Source organism: Vidua macroura, chromosome 6 (genome assembly GCF_024509145.1).
Source record: "Vidua macroura isolate BioBank_ID:100142 chromosome 6, ASM2450914v1, whole genome shotgun sequence".
NCBI lineage: Eukaryota > Metazoa > Chordata > Aves > Passeriformes > Viduidae > Vidua > Vidua macroura.
The window spans coordinates 44,343,520-44,369,348 of NC_071576.1; positions in this window are offsets into that span (position 1 = coordinate 44,343,520).

Below are 25,829 nucleotides of genomic sequence, written 5' to 3' on the forward strand. Positions count from 1 at the left end.
CAGCTTAATGTCTAAAAAATACAGGGTTTTTTTCCCATTAGTTACAGTATTTAAAATACATTATTTTTAGCCTCAACAGAGTTGAGTGTTACCTCTGTATAATATTTACATAAAGAAAGGTAGAGGTGTCATTCATTCCCTTTACAGAATGGTGGATTAAAACGAGTCATATGTTAACTGAATGATAATTTTTATTCTTTCAAGGAAGCATTCTACCCCAAATTTAATTTCAGAAAGTTTTTACTTGAATGAAAAGATACAATATCCCAAAGCAGACAATAATTAAAGGACGTGAGGCAGGATCTGACTGTTGCATGCAGATGGAGTAAGAGGCTTTTTGTTTAACCTTTCCCTGTCTGCACCCATTCAGCAGAATTGATACAGCTTAATTATGTAGTGAGAACACAGTCTTCCATATGATAAATTAGGAAAAACTCAGAAGCAATCTGTTAGAAGTAGAAGCTACTCAGTGTAGAACAGAAATCCACTTCCTAAAATTCCCAGTATGATTGAGTTTCAGTAGGATCATTACCACTAAACAAGAAATTAGGGTTAGGAGTAGTGACATAAACATGGATTAAATGTAGAAATGAGTAGCATAAATTAAAATTTTAAATTACTGGGAGGAGTAGAAAAAGATAAATACATTACAAGTTGAACTTAGAATTCTTGAAAAGCTGAATTTCATGTAACATGTTCTCATCATCAGATCCATCTTTATTTGAGACCACACATCAGGGAACAATGCCAGAATATAAAGTGTCAAGTTATCTAGTTCAAAAGACAGATGGGCTGAAATGATAGTGGAAAAAAAATAGGAATTTTGAAAATTTAAAAGAAATAATACAGTAAAAAAAATTAAAGAAATAATACAGAAAATTAAAACACAATCCACTCCATGAGATATTTACGTAAAAATTGAAAGCTGCTATTAGCTGCCCTTCCTATTATTTACATTTGAAGTTAGTCCCTGCTTGGTTAGACCAGGTGACATCAAATTTAGTCAACTATGCTTAATATTCTTAGGGATTAAATATTTCCTTTTCAATGTAGAGATTATAAAAAAAAATGTAACACATTCTGACAGGAAACCCCTTATCTTTTTACACTACATGGTCGATTTGAAAAGCTGACATATATGGACAGAAAAAGAAAAGGGTAAATGTCAAAAGGGCCCAGGTTTTAATAAAAAGCAGAATGCAGAGGAACATGAAAGGAAATGGAAATATGAGAGACACACCTCAGGAGGAGTGTAAGCTGGAATAAAGTAGCAAGATGTAAGAAAAAGCTTCTAATTCTGTATTAGTTTTGTACTGGTTTGAGGCAAGGGGAGACAAAAAGAAATGGGTGAATTAAATGGTGAATCAAAAGGTCACCATTGGCTACCACTGTTTGTTCATATCATACAGCTTTGAAAAGGCTTTATACTGTTCTAGGGAATACTGGAAAGTATATTTTTAGTAGAGGAAGAAAGATATTTGTAGTGTTTTATAAAATGCTGGGAAATCTTCATTTGGTTTACTGTGTACAGTTCTAGTCATCTGTGCTCATGAAAAATAAACTTGATTTGGAACAGATGCAGTCCTCAAAGTCTCCTGGGACAAGAGAGAATGGAATATGTGTCTTTAATGGAGAGAACAGAGGAGTTTGATTTAGTCTAGGCAAATTAAGTCTGAGAAGATATATGCTTCCTCTTCATAACTGAATTCAGGAAATCAATATTGAAGAGGACTAGAAGTCGTTAAAGGATATATATCACTTAAATTTGGAAATGAAAGAAAGTTTTCTTAACTGTTCAAAGAGTAAGGTTCTGAAATGTTCTTCTAGAGAGGATAGTGTGAGCCAGGAACCTAAGCTATTTAAAAATGGAACTTCAAAAATTATGTAATTAAAACAGATTTCCTGGAGACAATAAATCCATGGTACAAAGTTTTGGGTGTCTATACATATTGGCATATTCGGGGGATTCTGAAAGGAAGGACAGTAGAAGATGCCAGTTTTCCTTGCCTGAATCTCATACTTCAGGACTTTTACTAGTCACCCATGGCACCCCAAAAATACTTCACTGATATGTCATTCTTAGAACCACTAAGTACTGAACTAACAGACGCTAAGGCAAAATGTAGGCAGTGTGTATTCACCTTCCTGGAGATATTGAATAGCCCTGTTTTAAATGCTTATGCTTGAGTCGGTCAAACACTCTTTGGATCATGAAAGAATTTTCAACTACAAAAGGAGGGATATTTTTTTTATGATTCTTTGCGAGAGAATTGAAAAAAATGTTCATGTTCTGCCAATTTAAAGACTTACTTCATGTTGATGCTCTCACTTTCCAGTTCTTTCTGTGACATGGTACTGGTTTTAATCTCTTGATTCATATATGAAACAGACAGAAAAGTGCTGAGAACTCTTTGGGGAATGCAAAGCCAGTGTTCTGTGGTTTGTTCCAAGCTGGACACAGATGTTGCTTATGGTCAATAAGGGATGGGGTTTGAAGATGCAACCCTGTGTGCCTGAATCCCACACCAATGAACTGCAGGGTACCTGAGCAAGCAGAGCAGAAGAGCTCTGGTTGTTGTAATAAGATCAGTCCACACTCTGCCTGTTGCCAGATGAGTCCACAGCAATGAGGGAAATGCAAAGCCAAAGCAGGAATTCGGATCAGTGGGCGAGGATCAGCAAGGGATGTAACCAGGTACAGATCTGTCTAGGAAGCAGCTTGGGCAGGACCAAGGTCTGAGCTTAATGCAACTGCAGTGAATGGAGGAGCCCACCAACAAGGCTTCATCAGGCTCTTTCTCACACAAGTCTGACCCAAGGCTGCTGGGATGCAGCTGTCAGAGCTGTCCTCTGGCATAGGCAGCTGTGCCCCAGGAGGGGGGAAGGAGTTGTGGGGTCTGTTGGTGCCCTGGAGTCCTGAGAGTATGGCCAGAACCACGGGTCTGTTGTGCCCTCCAGGTTGTGCTGATGAAGCAGAAACCTGTAAAGCAGGTGCCCCTTTTTCTCCCTATCTAATAAACAGCTCATCCCCATTTTACACTTTTAATTCTCCCTGTTTGGTTAGGCTTTGTATTTAGTTTGGAGTTTATTTTCCTTTTTGTTGCTGTTTGAAGAGTTGCTGGGCCAGGGGTTGCATCCTGGCTTTGTCATTTTAGCCTTTTGTTAGTGACCCCAGTAAATCTTTCATTCTTCACTCAAAGGGAGTTCAGGATGCTCCCTTTCAGTATTTTTAATCTAGATATTTTCTCCTTTTACTGTCATATTAATATAGCCCTCCATTGGCCAGCTTCTGTTATCTCAGAATCTGATTCTTTCTCACAACTTGTTGTGTTAACCCTGGCCAGCTTTGGCCTCTGTGTACATACCTTTGTAATTAGTATTGATATAGTCCTCATGTTTAGGTGATTTTAGTTTATGTTTTTCAGTTGCAGGAATAGAAAAAAAAAGTGGGGGGAAAAAAGACCATACCTGTTGTAGTGACAGCTGTACGTATGTTTGGTACTCTGGGTGTGTCTGTGCTTCTGCTTCTGCAGTGAAGCCATGGTAAGTCAGCTCATTCTGTGGAGCTACTTGTGAGCTATTGCTCTTTACCCAAATGGTTTTCATTCCAGCTGTTGCAGTGTGGCAACCTGCTGTGGCATATTTTATAGTGTTTATTCACTATGGTTTTTTTGCAATCAAAGTCAATAAGTAATTAAGCTATGTCAGGCCTTTTGAGACACGCTAATAAATTTAAAAATGTACTAGTTATTTGCACACTACAGACAGAAATGATGTGGTGTGTGGCTAAGAAGCTAAAGGGGCCTTTAAAGATCTGAGTTCACTTTTGCACTGTGGCACATGTTCTGGGCTGGGCTTGAGGTACTCACCAGATTTCCATGGCTTTGACTCAGGAAAATACTGGAGTGAATGCTGAATAATAAAATCAGTCGTGTTGTCAAGAGCCTTCTTAAGTTAGAACTCTTGGAAGTGGGATGAGAGGCCCCTACCTCCGCCTTGTTTTCCTGTAGTCTGTCATTTGTGAGTCCATAACGCACCCAAAGTCTCTCCATTTACTTCAGCAAGCTCTGACTTGGGCTTTTAAAAGAATAAGGAATACCAGGTCCTGACCAGGTACCTCACAGAAAGGCACCCTGGGCCCAGCTATGGTCCCAACTAGAACATAAATTATATGTTTGGAAAGAGAAGAGGTGTATAGTTAATTTGCAAAACCCAGTAGCTGTCCTGTAACTACATGCCAAAATAATGCTTTCATAAATCTTCATTACAGAGTGGATATTTGTCATTCAGTATTACCCACTTCAGAGACCAAATGTGACTCATTATTAAATTACTTCAATCTGTGCTGATGTAGGAGCACCCCTGACACATCTCTTTGTGAGCCATTTCTTCAGAGTAATTGCATTAGTAATAGCCAATTACACAGCAATCTTATGTTCTTACAAAATTAAGGTAAGTACTGTAGCTAAAAACACATCCCTCTGTATTCTGTCCTAGCAAGGAAGCTGGTAAAAGGCAGTGTAATGCTTCAATTCTTTGTAACAAGAGAAACATTAAGGTATAATTATATTGTTGATGCAGCGTAGGAGAAGTTTTCATATTTGAAAGGAGCATGGAAACAAAATAAGAGTTTGAAGCTATAAAATCTTAGTCTAGAAAGGGGGAAAAAAGATCTTTTGCATGTAGATGCCTTCACAAGTATGGAGGAAATGTATTTGAAATACATGAATGAGTTTGTGTTCTGTACTTTGAAAGTATTAGATGTCTGCCTTTGAAGTAGATTTTATTAAGCAAAAATGCAATTTTCTTGGTTCCAGATATTCCAGAGAAACTCATACAGTTAAATTTTTATACAAAATAAATGGGTATTAATTTTTTCATTTAATGGCAAACCTCCTGAATGCTAGGGTCAGATTCTAATTAGACTGTGTGCTATAGAATTTGATTTTTATTTTAATTTTCACCTCTCTTTATGTCTTTGAGGGAAACTTGACATTTGACATTTTCTTTAATACAATATTAGACATTTAATATAACAGACAAGGGAGAACAGGCCATTCCCTGTAAATGTAGCTAAGGAATTAAAACCTAAATATTGTAGGAGGGATATTGAAAAATTAATCTCTTCAGAGACATTGTGCAGTGTCAAAATTCATTGACAGAGGGTACCACTAGGTTATGAGAGAGTGGCAGCTTGTGTTTGGCTAGGGGCTGAATGATATAAATACTCTTTGCAGATATTGCTTTCTGTAGGATCAACATGCCATGGTTGAAATGCTGATAGCCCTCGAGTAAAGATGTTCAGCTGTGGAATAGATCTTGCAATATATCATATGCAAAACTCATAAGATTAACATGGTGCTCAAAATTGGTTTCACTACAAAGGTAAAGTCTAGCAACTAAATATTGATTTTTCAATTGACACAGCAGAATATGAGAATGTGTCAGGTCGAGCTAAATTCCTTTTATGCAAGTATCTTAGCAACTGTTGTATATAGTTTACACCTGTTAGGAATATTCATGGTGAAAGAAGTGGTTCTTTTAAAATGTTTACAGATTAGAACTCTTAGGAGATCCGAGTAACTTCAAAAACATTTTTTGCAGGACGAGAAATGATACAAGATAATACTGTATTTTTCTGTTACATACCAACAGCATTGGGAACAATGGGCAGTAACTGCAGCAGGAAGCTCTCCAAAGCTACATTTTTAAATATAATGTGATCACATGTGGGAACATTTTGTGTTGTAGAAGGTATTTTTCATCTGCTGTGTCAGGTGATCACAAAGACAGTGTTTACATGGAGACACCTCACTCCCTTTAGCAGCCAAGCATGTGAGAGTGATAGGCCCAGGAAGAGAGAGAAGCTAAATATGATCATGGAGTTGAATTAATATTGTTGCATCATATGACAGGCTGTGGAAGGAAGCTCTCTGAAGACAGCAAAGACGTATTTATCTGATATTTTGAATACTGGTACTTCCCACAGACAATGTTGGAAATTATGTGGAGAGCTATAAGCTTTTCATTTACTTATACTGTCTCTTGCATAATGTAAGGAGAAGAAAAGATGAGCCATATTAGTAAGCCTTTAGCTTTCATAACTGTCAGATGTAACTTTAATGAGATAAAATGAACTTTCATCCTGGAACAAATTGATTTAACACTTTCTGATCTTTAAAAAAACTTGCACTGCGACTTCACAATAGTTACATTCAGTTGACTTTTTAAATTATTGATTTTCAGCATGAGGAGAGGTTTGCAGCAAACATCAGGAAAGCTTTGTTTTATTAAAAGCAGCTTAGGTGTGTATATTGTACTGTAAATCTTCTTTTGTTGTTCAGAACTTTCCTTGGTGTTGAACTCAGTTTTTTTTAAGTCTAAAGCCCAAACCAGAAAAAAAACAAAAATGCATGTATTTCCTGGGCATTCTGCAGAGAGCAGTGCTTGATATCCACGATCACTTTTCCTAACCTATTATTGCTGCACTGAGAACAAGAAGCTTCCTCTGACATAAGCAGGTGTTGGGTTTGGGTCCTACACCTGCACAGCAGCTGCTGCAGATGTACAGCTGTTTACCTTACAAGCCTGGGGTATTGTTCTTGCTAAGCCTTGAAAGCATTTATTTATCTAACTCCATACCAGGAGATGAAACCCAAATCAGTCTTTGATTCCGTGATATTTAAACTGCTTCACAGCATCCTTATCTTGTCAAGCTGTTTCTGTTTTCTGCTGTCATCCTGCTGCTGTTCTTTTGGATGTGGGAAATACATTAAATTGTTGTCAGCCTTTTCTCTACTTCAGATACACAGAAATATCACAAAGCTTCTAACTTGTTGGGGTTTTTTTTCCAACAAATAATTGAATTCTTAAAATACTGGTTTTGGAGAGAGAGCAGCACAGTGTGGTTAGTGAATTATGCTCTTAGAGAATTCAGATTGGCACCAGCAGCAGAGACAGAATAATTCAGACCACTTTGAAAAATCCTGATGTCCCTCTGTTATCCTGTAGATTTCAGTCAGCATACCAAACCAAGGAATGGATTCTCTTTAGTGTGAATAATCTCATGTAATTAAAACCACATGCACCATCAGAAAAGTATTTTACTTTTCATGTGATAAAAAGTAACAGTTAAATAGCTTGTATATGGTAAATTATGTAGAGTTTTTCTTTTAAAATTGCTTTTGAAAAGCAAAAATCCTCCAGAATAAGCTTGTAATACTGCTCATCATTATCAGAGGCATATTTTCTGCCATCTAGTAATAATGAGAGCAAGAAACAAAATTCAGGAAAACTTCTCCATCAACACAGCACCCAGTTCAAGGCAACAGGTATTAGACTACTTGCTGTTGGCCTGCACTCGTTTTCTGCCAGCACAGATGATTCAAAAGTGTGGAGAAGATTAACTTACTACAATTCCATAAAGTTTTTCTGACACCTAGGACAATGTGATTTACTCCTTATCCTGGCACTCAGTGTCCCAGAAAGAAAGAAGCAACTGGAATATGGCATTATTAACATCTCAATTCTAGCCAAGGATGATCCTGCTTTGACAAATAATCCCATGGCTGGTTAAATTCACCTCAGGATTAATGTATATACATCTTCAAAGTATTTTGATTTCAAGTTGAGATGCTCCAAGATCATTGTAGTAATGTCTCAATCTAGAATAAAACTTCTTAGGCAAGACTGACTAACTCCTGCAAAACCAGAGGATTTAGAGTATTACAGGGGTGATTGCTGGATCATCACTCACTCCTTGAAATTGTTCCTGAGATGTTGTACATAAATCTTAAAAGCCAACAGTAGGTCAGATAAAATCCACAGTCTCTAGAGCATATGCCACCTGAATAATATCTGAAGTAGGTGTAGCATTATCTGTTCTTTAAGTGACTTATTAATTCAAATGTCTTGGTTTCAAAGACACATGTAGAAAGGCTGCTTACTCAGTGACATTCTGTTGTCAAGCAGCAGCAAACTTCACATTCCACTCAATCATTACTCACAAGCACTTGTCTTTTTTCAGTTAATATAATAATATAAGCATCTTCTTAATATAAGAAGAAGGTTGCATACCATGTAAGTTCTTTTAAGTAGCTGTAAAGAATAGACTACCTACTTACTTGGTAGCCTTAACAGGCCTCAGAACTGGTGTTTTAAACCCTGCAATAAGGTGCATAGTTCTGTTTCCTGGTAAAAGAACGGCAATTAATTGTGGTTTTGAAAGCTTGACTACAAGGAGAAACATAAGATAAAAAGTAGGGCTTAGCTGTGTTTTAATCTTACCATTCTATGGCATCTGCTGGCACTCCCTTCTGCCATTCAAATACTGCCCAATAATTTAACCTGTAAATTAGCTGAAGATCATAAAATATATAAAACTCAGTTCAGGTGGCCTTGGTCCTTGCCAGATTTTTGTCTCATAGTGTGTGTGTGCAGATTAGTTTGTGAAAATTAGGTATAAGATATTAACCTACTTTTGTGGTTTCGTGCCAAGCTGCATTATATCAGGGTGGTTAATGGTAGCTGACTCCAGGAGATCTAGAAATAATCTGTACCTGAAAGAAAAAAAATCACAACACAGAAGTTGACTAAATGTCAGGCATTCCCCATTGTTTTAAGGATGTTGTGTGCTAATGTACAAGGTGCTGTACACTGTACTCTGTGCAGTGATGGAACACTTGCAAATAGTGAAAATGGGATCACTTTCTATGTCTTAACTGCAGCAAGTGAAACTCAGCACAGATTACATTTTTATTTCTGTGAGCAGGCCTGGCAACAGAAAAATACCAAAGGTGGGGGAAATACAGGAATATCTTCCTCCCAAATTTCCCACAGAAGTGCTGTCTAGCTGAAGTCCTGAAAATTAAGAAAATAACTTTTTTTTTTCTTTCCTGTCTTTTTTTTTAGGCGAACTGTAGTGATCTGTAACAATTTGTCCAAACAAGCTCCCATAGGTCATTTAAGTCACAGCTTTGATAATTTGTTAAAAATTTAATCTCATTTAAATCCATCCCACACACTAATGATAACCTAATTATTACACAGAATTGGCAGGACTTTCCTCAGTATCCACTCATAAATTCTTCTTTAGGTTAATTCTCTTTTGATACTCTTAATGCTGGATTGAAAGGGGGTTGATTATGTTACTGTGAAGGATACAGAAGGAACATCAGATGAGTTATGACAAAGGAAGACACAACTTTTTAAATTGGTTTCTGTGAACTAGCTATTTCACAGCATCTCTATTAGGATGACCATTTCAGGACAATAAAAACTCTGATAACATAATGTGGCACAATACCAATGTATTCACTGCACAAAAGAAAGATGTGGCATTTACCTATACAGAATATGCTTTTATAACGAAACAGCCAAGGGCACTCACAGCCCCTTTAATCTCTGTCAGAAATGTTGCATCCTGAAAGAACTCCACAGAGCTGTTGCTTGATTTAACCTTTTCCAGGTAGCCTAATTTGAGTACATATAGGCACAGTGAGGAATTACATTCATGTTAAAGGAGAAGCCTCTACCTAAGCAGTTGCACACAGGTCACCACAGAACTTTACCTGCTGTGACCCGAGTCCTTTTGCATTTCCTTCTTTTATGGATTTGACCCTGGGTCCCCAGGAGCAGAATCCCAGGCACTGGATTTATAAAAATAAATAATTTAATACTATTAAAATAAATACTATAATATATCAATAATTTATTTAAATTTAATTAATACAAATTTATTTAAGTTTAATTTCTATAAATAATCTATTTAAATTTATATAAATATTTTATTATAAATAAATATAATAAATAATTTAACAGTGGTACACCCGCAAGTCAGCTCGAGTTGGGTGCCTCTGCAGAGGGACCCAGAACAAAGAAATAATGAAGGCAATTATACCTCATTATAACTCATGTACTCACCCCTCCTCTGCTCTTCAAGCACTTTGCATGTACCTCTTGGTGGAATGGTAATTTTTGGTCTGGGGTCTTTTAACACTTTGTTGGATTTTTCTCTCTCTGTGTTCATGCAGGCAGGTCGTACCCTGTTCTTGTCTTGTCAAGTTGCAGCTCCTGCTGATGTTTATAGCTCCCTTATCTTTTTGTCTGTGCTTCTACCTGTTTGCTGGTAGAGCACATGGAAAACTGAAAAAGCCCTGGACTCAAGATAAACATTACTTAGCAACAACCAAAAAGTAACTGTGGTGCCAATTTCCTTCTCGTACTAAAGACAAAACACAGCACTGTACCAGATAGTGGGAAAATTAGTAAGAAGATTTACTCTATTCCAGCTGAAAACATATCTAGGTGTGAGCTCACAGTTTGCAGTCTGAGCAAATCACACTACTCCTGCTGAGCAAGTGAAGCAAAGAACGTACTAAATCACACAGTAATATAAATCTATGTAACTCATTTGACTCTAAACTTACTTATGCTAAGCATTTCTTATTTCTAAACATGTGGGCAGCTCTGTCTTATTAACAAGCAAAGGGATTATGTAAGTTCACTATGTATGTTACTAAAAGCAAAGGACTGAATTTGGTGGGCTAAGGAGTTTTTGTTTTGTACCATCCCTGAGAGTAAATCTGTGCTGTGCAATTCTGCATGCCCATTGCCCAGTACTGACGTCTGACTTGCCTTTGTCTGACTTGCCTTGCCCTACCTAAAAGTTGTTAATTCTTGCTGCAACTGGCACTCCTGAGAATGAGAGGTCCTTGTCCTGAGAACTAGTCAGGGGGTTCAAATTCAAGTGTTGGACACCCTGCAGGTAGTCTGGTTTCTCCCTGTTTACAGGCTTGAAGGCCATTGTTACCTCTTCTACAGAAAGAAGTATTGTAAACTTTGGAGTGGTTGAAGCCAAGATTTTCAAATGGGTCAGGGAAGTCACAAGAGGAAAAAAAGGTAGCAAAATTATAATTAAAACTTTTTGAAAATATATGATTGAAGAGAAACAGCACATATGAGGTCTTTTTAAGGAGATGAGAAAAGAAAAGAAAACCCCTTTTGATGAAGTGGACTAAATGCTGTCCTGTTATATTCTTAAGTGAGAATCTCTTTGTACCAAGACAAAAGAAAATTGCTGTGGGTCAAGGTAGTGTGATTTACTTTTTTTTCCACTGACTTGCTATCTTTTGCAGAAATGACAAGTATAAAAGTCACATCATTGCAAAATCTGTTTCCTCAGACTAAATTAACTCTCTCACAAATGGGCAGCAATTTATGAGTTGAGTCCCTTTGGTGAAGGGTGCATGAAGAGCATTCACTAAGCATGGATTAGACAGCCACAAGATGAGTGAACTATTACTCACATGATTCAATAATCTAACATCACAGGCAATTGATGCAATCCTTCTTCTTTATTTGGTCAAGGATAAAAGGCCTGATTCTAAAACTTTTAGTGGAGATAGTATCTAGTTGTGGAAATAGTGCCTTGACTTTACATGGGATGATTTAAAAGTCTGGACTCAGAAGTGATGGTAAAATTTAAATTCATAATTTTCCTTTTGTTCCAGCCTGTGTAGAACACTGTGCTGTAAAGTCTGTCATGGCTAGCAGAGGTAAAGTGGAACACAAGAAGAATTACAGATCTCTTGTGAAATGATGTGAAATAAATTTTAAATTGCATTGCAATTATGTTCTTCAAGTATCATCTTAGAGTAAGTAAAACCTTTTAATGAAATTGCTTGCCTACATAATAATTGCTGAGATGTGTGATTAGAAATTGAAGTGTCACTTTGCATGTGTCACAGTCTTTATTCTGCATGAATATAGCACCCGTCCATCATCTGGAAACCTTTTTTTCATGCAACTTTAACACCAGGGTGTTCCTTAGAGTCCACAGACATATGCTATGTTTTAGAACAGTGTTCTAAGTTGGCAATGTTTCTGTTGATTTATGTGAATGATTAGACAACTGGTTTATGCCTGGGACTGATACACTGTCTACAAGCCCAAGAATCCAAATTTATTACTGTCTAAATAAATAGGTTTGCCTTACATAAAACAGATGTATATAAATAAATACTTATTTTATACATATAGGATTTTTTCTTGTGCTTTTAAGCACTTTTAAGCTCAGCAATAACAAAAACAGCTCTATATTATCAACCTTGTGTTCAGTAGAAATTCAAAACACAGCCTCATAATAGCCACTGAGAAGAAAACTAACTATACCTCAGCTCAAATCAGAAGAAGCTATAAGCTTACTTATTTCTAATGCAAAACTTATGAATGCCTTTTCCCTGTTATTTCTCACTAAAACTTTGGCAATTTACCCAGATAGCCACTGCACAACTCTTGTGGATTTTATCACCTGACTTTAATCCCATGACGTTCTTAATTTTTGTCGTGCTACAACAAGAGCATTTTTTAAATTACAGTTTACTGTCAGTGGGTATCACTGAGCCAGGGCATTTTTCTCTTAGCCAGCACAGAGTGTTCTGCTGGAAGTTTTCACTTCCTCATTTCCAAAGGCACTACTGTTCTTTGTAGTTATCATCCTCAGCAAATCAGACATCTCTGTAGAGTTAACCCTGCTTGCCTGAGCTTTTCCATGAAGAGCACTATTACCACCTGGTGGCTATTTAAGCCATCTATTACACTCAGAAGAACAGTGCTGGAGTCTATTGCAGCCTTCTAAATTGTCAGCCTTCTCTGCCTTATCTTTTCTTTCACCTGCATGCACAAAAACTAGAGAACTAAAGCATTAAGAACAAACAGCCCTAGCATGTTCTACATAATATTTTAAATCAGAAAAAAATAAAGAAAGAAAGCCACAAACCTTGATCCTCCAAATATCTGAAACTTCTCTTCTGGAAACCCTTACCAAAGTTTAGCAAGCTGTGGGTTTTTATCTTTAGCAAAAAAAGTCCAAAAGCATTGTGAGACAGGGCATAGTAACTCTCCTGAAACATACTGGTTTAGTAACAGCTCAGGGAAAAAATATTCCCATGTTCATGGTCAACAAAGTGCTTGGTAGAAAAGGCACAGATGAACAGAAGATGAGCCCAGGAATATAGTGTACTGTCCCCTCCATGTAATTTTCTGGCACATGGCACCAGAGAGCTCAGAAGGGAAGTGCCATAACCAAAACCAGAGTTTCCTGGCTCTTTTCAGAACATACATGTACATTCAGAGTTCATCTTTTTATTCATAGCTTCCTTCTTCTAAAGGAAGGTCCTTCCTGCTGCAGGCTAAAATTTCAGCCTTTTATGTGATTTTAGCATTATTAACCCTAACAGGAATTGAAAGTTCTGCAAGAATTTTTCCCAGTTTGGATAGCACAAGGATAAGGTTTTCAGAAGGCGATGTGAGTCCCTAGCACGATTTTAAGCATTGTGGTGCCAAAGACTTATAATATTTCAGAGGAAATTCAGGTGATGCCTGCATCATCCAGTCTGCTGTCAGGTGCGGGGGCCCAGGTAGAGCCTTAGCACAGCCACACCTAACTGGCTGTGGCTGTCAGTGCAAGGTGTCCTGTGTTGTATGGCCCAGAACCTGCAATCACGTTGCTCTTGACACTTTCCTGGCAGGTTTTTGCCCTTGAGATGCCAGTGAGTTCATTTTATTTGCTGGATAACATCACATTTCTGCTGAGAAATAGGTAAACCAATAGTAACACAGGCAAAACTTTGATAGCATAAGTTCATAGTGTTCTCCATGCTTTCACCTACAGAGGGGATTTATTTTGGTATCCTAAGATTAAGACGTGTATAAAGGTGGATTTTTAAGGGCACATAAGTTCTTGCTTTAATAATGGTTCATATTTCATATAACTAATTAAAATTTCAAATCTTATTGGCAATCCAATACTTAACTTCCTTGCATAGTCTAATAGATCCTGTAAAGTGTGGTTCTGCATCTCAAAATAACACCTCCAAAAAAGGTCCTCAAATCATTCTTGAAAATAAAGGATTAAAATCCTTTATTGCTGTAATTCTTCTGAAGAATGTATCCCAAGACTATCAACAGATGTGGCTCTACTATGAATTCACAAAAGGTAGTGTGGTAAAAAATATTCGTTTTTTTTCCCACAAAGGAAAGCCTCCTTTCTGTCTGGCTGAGGTGAAGAATAATGTTTATGGTTAATAACTACTACAAATGATAGAAGGAAAAAAGCAAGTTACAGCTTCTTCCCTTTATCCAGTCAGCAATATCTGGCTTAACAACACTGTCACAAATATTAATTTTTGATAACTACTATGTTTTATGCTAAAACATAGCTAGAATGGGGAGAAGAATATCAAAGTAATGATTAACATGACAAAATTATTATGTCTAATTAAACATATGGTTGAAGGTTCTGGTGAACAATAAAATACTGTCTATAATGTACACTGCAAAAGGAATTCTAGTAAAAATGGACTAGATAGCAAAGAAAAATGTAAATATTTTGGGGGGAAAAGTGTTAGGTAGTTTGAACTACATGAAATTAAGATATGAAATAAACAATACACAAATAGAGTATAATTTCTTTAATGGCTAGAATCAGTAGATGGTTCTGATTGCACAAAGTGACAGTAGGAATTAATAAACAGCATGCTTTGCAGCAGGTGGGAAGGAGGAGTATTGTTGTTGGAATAAGGGTGACTATCATTTTATTTCTTTTTTTATGTAAGATGTGAGATTTGTTAAAATGAATTTATTTTAATAACTTTGCTGCACTGGATGGAGTCAAACCTTAGCTAATATAAATAAGTGTACTTTCAAGGTCAACAGTACCACTGCAGTTAGTTCCAAGGGTCAGGATTTAGCCCTTTTATGTTGTGTTTGATGAGCTTTATTTTTAAACAGTGGCTAAGTGGGTAATCAGCAGGAAAGCCAAGCAGGCACAATTTGCAAAACCGTGTTTTGAAAAGTGGTGCAAAAATGTAACATTTAACCGTAAAAACATGGTTGTTTTTCCTGTCTGCTTCTACTGGTTCTCTAAGCCTTAGGGCCTGGATTCATTCTGCTTGATTTGAAGGAGGAAATCCTTCAAAGCCTAATGTCTCATTTAAAAGGTTGCTCTGGATTCAGAGCCAGCACCCACACTCTGCTAGCAGGGAGCAGATTCAAATTTCAATTTTCAGAACTGCCCTCTTCATTTCCAGAGCCCAGAGTGCCCTTGGAGAGCCCTAGTAGCAGTTACTCAATCTAAGTGTCCTCAAGCTCTGATTTGCAGGAAACATGCATCAAATTCTCATAGAAGCCTATGGAGAATACGTTAAGTAGGATTTTAATTGCTGCAGAGAACAAGAGATATGAAAACTTTCAGAAAGCTAATGATTCCTCAATCTACTATCTTTTAAATCAGAAGCTGAAGAAGAATCAGGTAACATAATCAAATTGCAGAAAGATCTTAGGGAAGCAGGGTGTGATTCCCTGCTAAATAGTAAGCCAAGAATACTCCTGAAGATGTAACAGAGGAACATTGATGTAAATAATTGAAGCATCAGTTTTAGATTTTGTCAAGAAATGCTAGCTTTAATATTGATAAATGTAAATAATAGCCATAATGTTCATAAATCTGATCAATTATTTTCCAGTAGAATGATTTTTAATGGAATAGAATAATTTCAAGGAAATGCAATATCTCATGAACGTTTTGAAGGGGAAATTATAGAAGCATTATGTTCTGAATTAATTATATTTGTGTTGGTAAGTGATACATAGGCAACATTTATTTCAGAAACTGTAAAAAAATCCAATCTGAATGGTAACAGGTATTTTAGAATTTCTCCTCAGGCAGACATTCTGTATGAGACTCATGTCTCCTAGCACTCAGAAAGGTTGTATGATTTATATATACTTAATTAGAAAAAAAAATCTGTGGAGATCAATTAAATTAGAAATGCATAAGTAGAATCTGAAGGGAATTTGATAAAGTTTTAGGGAATAAGTTTTTTGATACCATTTTTGCTCCTTTAGAAGAAAGGACATAAAATAATTCCCATATTTGGTTCAGCTCTGGCTTTTCACAGCTCAGCTCTGGGAGGTTCTGAGTGTGGCACATGCATTGACAAATGTCCAGTGCTCTGAGGTATTAAAAACCTTAACAACTTGCTATTTGTATACACAGCTACTGAATCTGGGTAATAAAGGGATCAGTGAGGTGTAAGTTTTCTGTGGCTGAGTCATGCTCGGTCCTCATACAATTAAGTATCAGAATTATTATTTGCATTTATTTAAAAATAAGTGAAAGAACACAAAATAGTTACAGAAGTACTGCACCGTTAATGTACTCTGTGAATTGGTGAAAAATTGTTCTGCTAATAACACTTGAGTCTAAACTTTCTGTTAACCCTTTTAAGCTTAGGAAACTCCTGAGGTAGTCTGCATTCTGGACAAACTGCAAAATACTTCTCTAACTTGCTTCCATTTTGTGTCACCTATCCTGAAATAATTTTAAAATACTTTTGGCACTTTTTTGGGGAGTTATTAATGTGTTTCTTCACATGCTATCTTGTATCATATCTCCTCATATTTTTGGAAATACAAAAGAGGATATGTCAGAATCTTTTGTAAACAGACTCACACCAAGCTTCTCTATGACCTCAGGCAAACGGAGCTGTAGTTTGAACTGTACTAACATTAAACCTGGAAGCAGGATTCTGGCAACCTCAATATCAAGCCCCCTCAAACATCCTCAGTACTCTGAGTCCTACCTAATTTTTCTATGCTAATGTTGCAGTCTGACCTTTACATGAGTAGAGAGGTGGGAAAATACATGTATCCTGTCAGCTCCCTGATGACTTCCTCACCTGAACAGATTGTTCTGTGCCAGCTGTGGCACCAGAAATTCCCCCTTTTATGCTGAACTGATTTGCATTTAAACAAGTTTTAATGAGAGTACCTGGCAGGTAGGTGAAACATGGTATAAAATTATAGGATTTTTTTATTATAATGAGTGTTCAGAATTCAGTATTTCTCCAGAATTTTTAGCCAAATATATGTGATTTCCAAGTTTCTGTTCTAAACTGGCATCAGATGCTGTGCAGCCGAAGGAGTCTTGTTTAACTAATCCCTGGATCAGGTTCTAAGGGATGTCTTATAGATCTGTGCTCTCACATACCTAATTTGGTATGAAAAAAATATAATTAAATATTTGGACCTTGAAGGAATTTTCTACCATGAATACAAATGTTGCACAACCTATGCCTTCCACAAAGACATGTGCCACAATTTCATCAGGATATGAATGGAAAACCCTTCTGGGTTTTTCTGGGTATGGCGTTTCAAAGTGTTATTTATAATTTGATCATAATTTTCCTATTCAGGCAATTGCACAGTATTGAAACTGAGCCAGGCTGGTCAGCTTTGCTGCTTTTCAGCAGCTCAGCTGCCCTAATGCAGCGTGACAGATCTCGAGGTTTTTTGCCTTTGCCAGGCTGGAACGTGCCCGCGACTACGAAGAGCTGGGCAGGAGCGGGCAGAGAGCACGGCCATCTGCCAGCAGTTTGCAGCTTGCCCAGGAAAGTACAGCGTCCATGGAATGTGCAGCAAATCCAGTTTCTTGGCAAGATCGGGGGAATTGAGCAGTGCTGGTGGACTTTCTCCTTGAGAAATGGAGTGGAAAAGCTTATCGCTAAGCTGTAGGCAAGTCGAGGGGCAGAAAACGGCGCTCCGGAGCTGGCCGAAGGGAAGTGCCGCTTCCCGGCGTCTTTCGGCCGAAGCGGCGCTCCGGAAGGCACTGCTGCTGCTCCTGTATCTGGGCGCCAAGTAGCTGCTTCTTCGCCTCCGGCATCCAGAGATCGCGGTAGCTTAGAAGAGGCGAAGAACGAAGCCGCAAAGAAGCAGGCTTGTGTGCGAAGCTGGCATACTGCTGGAGGACGCTGGCTGCCACTCTCCTGCCTGTGGAATTCACTCTTGGCATGCGGATGGAAGGCGTTCCAGGACAACTTTCCTGGGTTTTTACTGAGTCCTGATGCGTGCCTCCTTGGAAAATCTTGCTCGTGCCCTGAGGCTCACAGATGAAGAGAACACGGTGGGGCAGCTGCTGAAAAGGAGGGCAGCGGTGAGTTTGTCAAGAAAGAAGAACATAGGCAGCTGCCTGTGCTTGGCAAGGAGCAGCTGCTGGATTCTTGCACTTGCCTTCATGGCGCACAGAAGCCCGCTGCTCTGCTGCTTCGTTTCTCGCATTCAGTCAATTGCACAGTATTGAAGCTGAGCCAGGCTGGTCAGCTTTGCTGCTTTTCAGCAGCTCCGCTGCCCTAATGCAGCGTGACAGCTCTCGAGGTTTCTTGCCTTCGCCAGGCTGGAACGTGCCTGCTACTACGAAGAGCTGGGCAGGAGCGGGCAGAGAGCACGGCCATCTGCCAGCAGTTTGCAGCTTGCCCAGGAAACTGCAGTGTCCTTGGAATGTGCAGCAAATCCAGTTTCTTGGCAAGATCGGGGGAATTGAGCAGTGCTGGTGGACTTTCTCCTTGCAAAATGGAGTGGAAAAGCTTTTCGCTAAGCTGTAGGCGACTCGAGGGGCAGAACACGGCGCTCCGGAGCTGGCCGAAGGGAAGTGCCGCTTCCCGGCGTCTTTCGGCAGAAGCGGTGCTCCGGAAGGCACCGCTGCCGTTCCAGTCTTCTGTGCGCGAAGTAGCCGCTTCTTCGCCTCCGGCATCCAGAGATCGCGGTAGCTTGCAAGAGGCGAAGAACAACGCCGCAAAGAAGCAGGCTTGTGCGCGAAGCTGGCAGACTGCTGGAGGACGCTGGCTGCCACTCTCCTTCCTGCTGAATTCATTCTTGGCATGCGGATGGAAGATGTTCCAGGACAACATGCATGGGTTTTTACGTAGTCCTGACGCATCCCTCCTGGGAAAATCCTGCTCGTCCCCTGAGGCTCCCAGATACAGAGAACACGATGGCAGCTGCTGAAAAGAAGGGCAGCAGTGAGTTTGTCAAGAAAGAAGAATATAGGCAGCTGACTGTGCTTGGCAAGGAGCAGCTGCTGCATGCTTGCAATTGCCTTCAGTGCGCACAGAAGCCCGCTGCTCTGCTGCTTTGTTTTTCCCATTCCGGCAATTGCACCGTATTGAAGCTGAGCCAGGCTGTTCAGCTTTGCTGCTTTTCAGCATCTCAGCTCTCCTAAAGCTGCGTGAAAGCTCTCGAGGTTTATTGCCTTCGCAGGCTGGAATGTGCCCGCTACTACCAAGAGCTGGGCAGGAGAGGGCAGAGAGCACGGCCATCTGCCAGCAGTTTGCAGGTCGCCCAGGAAAGTGCAGTGTCCTTGACATGAGCAGCAAATCCAATTTCTTGGCAAGATCGGGGAAGGTGATTGTTGCATCCCGGAGTCTGGGTTTAGATTAGGGTTTTTAATTTATGTTAAAATAAGTCAAGTTCTGTAATCCCGCGTTTCCCCCGCGTTGTTCCCCCCCCGCGGTTTCTGACCCCATGTTGCCTGCTGCCGGACCTTACCCCTGTGCCGCTCCTGTAACCACCCTGCCGTCCGGCCCCGGGAAACCCCGTGCTGGCCACACGATCCCGCTCAGCCCGCTCTGGCTAGGCGCCCGCCCCTGCGGGGTTCTCTGGTTGGTCGCGGTTGCTGGCGTCACTGCCACGGCAGCCGCCCCTATTGGGCGGCAGGCCATGGATCCTCTCGCCCCGCCCCTCCATAAAGCCCTATCCCGCCGGCAGTCAGACGCCATTTTCTCCCATGCGAGTGCCGGGAGCGGTCGCGTCTTTCCATCGAACCGCGCCACGTGACCAATAAACCGTTCCTGCCAAGCACGGAGTAAATGGACAAATTCCTTCCTCTTTGCCGGGTCCCTAGCGCACGGTAACAGCGGCTGGCCAGCCCACGCACCCGAGACACGGAGCCGTGTCCGGGAACCCGCGGCAGCAAACCCCGGCAGCACGTGGAAGCTACGCCACAGCCGGGCTCCCAAGAGCCGCGTGCAGCCGGGGAGAGCAAAAACCCACACCGCAATTGGCGCCCAATGTGGGGCCGAGGCCAGCGCTCAGCTGATCGCGTGGACGGAGGTTCACCACGGAGCTTCAGGAACAGCGCCGGGAGCCGCCACCGCCGGCCAGGGGCCGTGCTGCCGCCAAGGGGGGAGCGCCGCCGCCAAGCCAGAGCGGGCAGCGATCCGCGCCAGACCACAGCTCCGTGCCGGACGGAAACCGAGAGCAGGGGCTCTCCAAAGCACGTCAGTGAAGTCTCCGTCGCGCACGAGGGACCAGACAGTGTGTCCTGCGTGGGAAAGGAAGTGCAAACTTTCGCAGCCAGGAAGGCAGAAGAAAGAACACTTCCCGGGACTCCCGGACCCTGGTAGCAGCTTTTCTTTGCAGAGACTTCAGTCTGGTAAGTATTAGTAGTGGAAACGTGTCCAGCTAATACGGGGAGGGCTGGCCGTTTTCCCGAGGTTGGGACGTGCAGCGCGCAGCACGAACGGCAGCCGCTGGAGTCGCCTGCATTTTTTTTGCTTTTTTTTCTCTTTTTTACTGCCCCAGGGGTGAGGTGGTTTGGGTGGAAGAAGCATGGGGACCGTGCTATCTGCCCAACAAAAGGAATTTTATTCCCAAGTTAAAGAAATCCTTTTGGTAAAGGGCCCCTACCCAAAAAATTTAGTTAAGAAATTTGTCCGGTGGTTGTTCTTTGCTTTCCCCCGTCTGTCTACCGAGGACGCGCGCAAAACAGAATTTTGGGAGCAAGTGGGAAAAAGGCTAGCAGAGGGGATCGGTAGGGATCCCTCTATAGATGACTGCTTCCCTAAATTCCATTTGTTGATCACAGATGTAGTAAAATCAGACCCCGCGCGAAACTCGGCTGGGGAAAGGAAAGAACCATCCGGAAAATCTGTTACTCCCTCTGAATCTGTTTCCCCATCCCCTTCTCCTACCCCTTCTTCCCCTAACCTGGGTGGGCGAGGGGGGGCACCCCGTCAGTCTGAGACGCAGGGCAGCTCCACAAATGTGGACCGTGCGCCTGGCTCCCCCATGCCACCCCGGCGTCCCCGCCTTAGCGAGATCGGTCGATTCGCTGAGGCCACGACCCTAAACCCCTTTTCCAATCCCTTGTTCCCAGTTGAAAATCCCAGTTTCGGCGCTACCCCGAGCAGTTCTGTTTCTTTAAACCCCTTTCTTTGTCCCCCTGAGGAGGCCGAGGCCACGTGGTCGATCTCTTTGTCTTCCCAAGATGGAGGGCGGCCACATGGCAAGGCTTCCCCTTCCCACAATCCCTTTCTTCCCTTTGTTCCCTACGACCCCACCCCCTCCTGCTTCCCGGTGGGCGCGGGAACTGCCCACTCAAGGCATCGGGTTACCATCCCTCCCCCTGTCCCTCCTTGGGTACGCGTAGGCGTTCCCTCCTTGCATGTTCTACCTGCCGCGTCAGCAGCCCCGCCCTCTCCCAGCTGGGAGGGCTCAGTAGCCTCCTTCCCACCTTCCGAAGAGGAGGATTCTCCCCGCCCTGTCCGTCCTCTCCTCCCGCTCCTCGGAGACCTGGGGTGGGGGGAGGAGGGGGGATGCAACGGAGCCCGGTCCATGAAGTCGAGCAGTCGATCCACACTCCAGTCCCCTACACAAGGGGAGGGGAAAACCCTGCGTGGACACCCCTCTCCTACGATTCCCTCAAAGAGGTCTGCAAGACATTGCAAAAATTTGGCAGAAAGAGTCCTTTTTTTAAAGGGATTCTAAAAGCCACTTTAACATCTAAAACTGTAGTGCCGGCTGACCTTAAGCGTTTATTCAACTGCCTGCTTCTCCCTTCTGAATATGACCTGTGGGAGAGGAGGTGGAAAAGGCTAGCAGCAGACCTGCTTCCCGAAATCCACGAGGGGCCTTATGGCCTGGATTTCGCGGAAGAGCAAATCACCCTAGACCATCTTGTAGGCGAGGGAGAATGGAGTGAGGGGCAACTGCAAGCTCGGGGAATTCCCACAGCAGTGTTGGACATGTCCAGGAATGCAGCAGAGCGTGCGTTCCTGGGCATGCCCGCCAGGGATCCGGGGATACCCTACACGGCAGTCAAGCAAGCCGTGGGGGAGCCTATGTTAGATTTTGTAGATCGGGTCCGGGCAGCCGTGGAGAGACGCATAGAAGTACCTGAACGCCGGGAAGGAATGATCCTAGAAGTGGTGCACATGAATGCCAACGCCATGTGCAAAAGAGTCATCATGTCAATGCCGGCCTCACCACCGCCAACCCTCAGCCAGATCATCGAGGAATGCACACTGAAGGCGCACCTGATGGAAGAGGAGGAGGCTCCAAAGAAAAAGGACAAGCAAGTTGCCTCGGCCGCTGCTCCTTCGAGGAACCCAGCACTGAAGCGACTTCCATCCACACGCCGGTGTTACCATTGCCATCAGGAGGGACACTTCCAGGCTCAATGCCCACTTCTAGGGACTACGCTACCCGGAGTTGCGGGAGGGGGGAGGGGGAATGGGAACCCCGCGGTCCAAAAAAACTGACCCGTGAACGCGCACTTGCCGCGCGTTCAGACAAAAATGAGGCAAGTCGCGGTGCTGCAAGAGGAGCCGCAATGCACCATCTAGTACCATCAGTAAGCGGCTGCCTCTCAACTTGTGACAACCGGGAGCCTTATCGACTCCGACTCACTAACTCTGTTCATTTCCGTTCCCAGGACTGGCAGTTTTTCATAGCAGATGCAGAGCTTCTATCGCACATCTGCCGCTGTGAGACCAGGAAAAAGGAAGATCTCTTAAATTGCAGGTACCTCGTTGTAGGGGACACAAAGAGCACTCCAATGGAGATAGAAGTCCCTCCGGTAATCTCCACCCTCAATCCGAGGCTCTTCTATCTCGCAGCACGCTGTGTCCACCCCCCCCTCTTCCTGCCTAAGGGCCAGGTAATTGCACAAGCAATTCCCATTCCTTGTGCTCTGTGCAATGACCTGGAGCTCTCTGTGTTTTATGCTGGGAAGTTGGGAGAGGAAAAGCCCCTGGTATGGTGCAAACTCAAATGCGAGGGGCGATCTGTACACCTACAGGGGATGTTGGACACAGGGGCAGACGTGACAGTCATTCCACCACACAAGTGGCCATCACACTGGGAGGTGCAAAGCGTGGCCACACCAGTCTTAGGACTAGGCGGGCCATAGCCGGCAAGACAATCCAAAAACATTGTCCAAATTCAGGGTCCGAATGGGCTACTGGCCTCAGTGCGTCCGTTCGTGATCGACTGCAAATTTACATTATGGGGGAGGGATGCCATGTCGCAGTGGGGAGCCAAATTGGAATTTCCGGTCCCCCAGCATTTTTTGGTGCGGCCACTGAAGAGCGCCCCACACAGAAAGTAACATGGCTTACAGATAAGCCTATCTGGGTGGAGCAGTGGCCGCTGAGTAAGCAAAAGCTGCAGGCGCTCACCAAATTAGTTAACGAAGAGTTAGAAAAAGGACACCTTGTAGAAACAAACAGCCCCTGGAACTCTCCTGTGTTTGTAATAAAAAAACCGGGGAGAGACAAGTGGCGACTCCTCCACGATTTGAGAAAAATTAATGAGGCAGTGCAAGATATGGGTTTCCTCCAACCGGGTATGCCATCTCCATCTATGCTACCCCAGAATTACAATTTGGTTGTAATTGACATTAAAGATTGTTTCTTCCAAATCCCACTCCATCCGGATGATGCTCCCCATTTCGCATTCTCTGTGCCTTCCATCAACAGAGAAGCCCCAATGAAGCGCTACCACTGGACGGTACTACCACAGGGTTTTAAATGTTCCCCTACTATATGCCAGTGGTATGTCGCTAGGGTTCTATCCCCAATGCGTGCCAAGTGGACATCCTGTATTTTCTATCATTACATGGATGATGTGCTGATTTGTGCCCCTGACAGCGAGATCCTGCAAGTAGCACTGGAGGACACTGTTAGGGCCTTGTCGATGGCCGGATTTGAGTTACAGAAAGAAAAGGTACAGTTGCTGCCACCCTGGAAGTATCTGGGCTTGGAAATTAACAACCGGACAATCAGACCCCAACAGATACAGATAAATAATAACCCCAAGACGCTGAATGATCTCCAGCGCCTGTGCGGATCATTAAATTGGATCAGGCCATGGCTAGGACTCACTACGGGGGAATTATCCCCCCTCTTTGATTTGTTAGCAGAAAGGGAGGGGGATGAGGGTTTAGGTTCCCCGAGAGTCCTGACCCGAGAGGCCAGAGCAGCGCTCGAGAAGGTCCAGAAAGCCATCACGAGCAGGCAGGCCCACCGCTGCCAACCAGGGCTGCCTTTCCGATTCATCGTCTTAGGTGAGTTGCCCCATTTGTATGGTGTGATATTTCAGTGGGACAAGGGTCAACGGGACCCCCTCTTAATAATAGAGTGGGTGTTCCTTGGCCACAGGCAGTCCAAGAGTATCACCAGGCCACAGGAGCTGATGGCGCAGCTCATAATATGGGCCAGGGCTCATCTGCAAGTACTAGCTGGCTGTGACTTTACATGTATCCATCTCCCCATCAAAACATCCACGGGGAAGATGACCAAAGAGGCTTTTGAACACCTGCTAAGGCAGAATGAGAACTTGCAGTTCGCTCTAGACAGCTTCTCAGGCCAAATTAAGATCGGACATCCTGGCCATTATTTGTTCAATACTGAATTCAAATTGTTACCCAAAGAATTACAGAGCAAAAAACCCCTCTGAACACTAACAGTATTCACGGACGGGTCAGGGAAGTCCCACAAGTCAGTGGTGACTTGGAGGGACCCAGAGACTCAGGTGTGAGAATCAGATATTAAGGTAGTAGAAGGTTCCCCACAGGTGGCTGAGTTGGATGCTGTAGTGAGAGCTTTTGAGAGGTTTGAACAACCGTTTAATTTGGTAACAGATTCGGCATACGTAGCTGGAGCAGTGTCTAGAGCTGAACATGCAGTTGTAAAAGAGGTGCCAAATCAGATCATCTTTGGGTTGCTCTCAAAATTAGTACACCTGGTTTCTAACCGTGAGCATCCCTTTTATGTGGTACATGTGAGATCACACACGGATCTCCCAGGCTTTATTGCCGAGGGAAACCGCAGAGCAGACGCCTTGGCAGCCCCAGTACTCCTAGGAGGCCAGCTGAGCATAGTCGAGCAGGCCAAGCTGAGCCACCAGCAGTTCCATCAGAATGCCCCGGGGCTGGTACGCCAGTTTAATCTGCGGCGTGACCAAGCCAGGGAAATTGTGGCCTCATGCCCCAACTGTCAGGAGGCAGCTTTACCAACACTGGGAGCAGGTGTGAATCCCAGAGGTCTCCGCAGTTGTGAGGTGTGGCAAATGGATGTCACCAAAGTCCCTGAGTTCGGTAAGCTCAAGAATGTCCATGTAACTGTGGACACCTTCTCAGGGGCAGTTTTTGCTTCAGCACACATAGGGGAAAGGGCCACAGACGTCAGGAAACATCTTGTCCAGGCCTTTGCCACCTTAGGGGTCCCAACCACGATTAAAACAGACAATGGTCCAGCCTATACTTCCAAAGTGTTCCGAAACTTCCTGCAAGATTGGGGGGTTCAGCATAAGACCGGGATTCCCCACTCCCCCACCGGCCAGGCCATAATAGAGAGAACCCACCAGACTCTAAAGCAAGTCCTCAAAAACAGCGAAAGGATGTGCGAGTGCTGTCACCGCACGAGAGGCTCTGTAAAGCATTGTTTACCATCAATTTCCTAAACTGTTCCTTTGACAGACCAGAACCGCCAGCCCTGAGACATTTCAAACAACATCAGGAGCTCCAGCCAGAGGAGCAGCCTCCAGTGTTAGTGAGGGATCCGGACTCTAAAGAAATCCAGGGTCCATTTCCACTTTTGACTTGGGGACGGGGATACGCCTGCGTGTCTACGCCTTCAGGAGTCAGGTGGATCCCCAGGAGGCATGTTAAACCCTACACAGCAGAGCAGTCAGTGAGTCAGAGTGATACAGTG